The sequence below is a fragment of the Lytechinus pictus genome, chromosome 3 (genome assembly GCF_037042905.1).
Source record: "Lytechinus pictus isolate F3 Inbred chromosome 3, Lp3.0, whole genome shotgun sequence".
Taxonomy (NCBI): domain Eukaryota; kingdom Metazoa; phylum Echinodermata; class Echinoidea; order Temnopleuroida; family Toxopneustidae; genus Lytechinus; species Lytechinus pictus.
This window is the reverse complement of record NC_087247.1, coordinates 38,874,980-38,875,640: the sequence shown is the minus strand read 5'-3', so window position 1 is coordinate 38,875,640 and position 661 is coordinate 38,874,980.

Sequence of the window (661 nt, the reverse complement as noted above, 5' to 3'; positions counted from 1 at the left end):
TATTTTTGCATTTCATTTATTGTCATGTCTTGAAAAATAAGTCTGTTATGCCATTTCTAAGTTTTGCATTATTTGGTTAAATAGTTGTATGCATGGTATGAATTTCCACAAGTGGGCTTATGAAATCTCATCCTAAATTTTTATTCTATTTTACGTTTTCTGCTCCAAGAATATTAAAACAAGATTATATCCTTAATTGTTTGGCATGAGCCATCAATGCTGAAACATTTTTCTGCAGCAAGGGAAATATTTTTTGTACAGTATGAAAAAAAAATAATAAATTCATATTTCCTGTGCAAAATACAAAAGGAGATGTGACATCAGCTCACTTGTTGCATATTCTTGATTATGCCCATTCCTGTAAGTTACGTTTTTTCCCCCATCATTGAGTTTGAATGAAACCAGTAAGAGCATCTCCATTAACGCTTCTACAAGAATAAAATGTTCAGTTTTCTTTTTATTTTAATTTTTCACAATATTTAGATCGAAATTTACACCTTAGATCAATGAAATCAATCTATGTAAGTGTAATTAGAATGTCTTATTTCTTAACTTTCTTGTCTAAAGTTATGTCTTGGATACCGGTAACTGTAAACGGAGGTTGAAAATTAATGCAAATTTTTGCTGCAGCAGGCACCAGCAATGGCTGTGCTGTCAATTG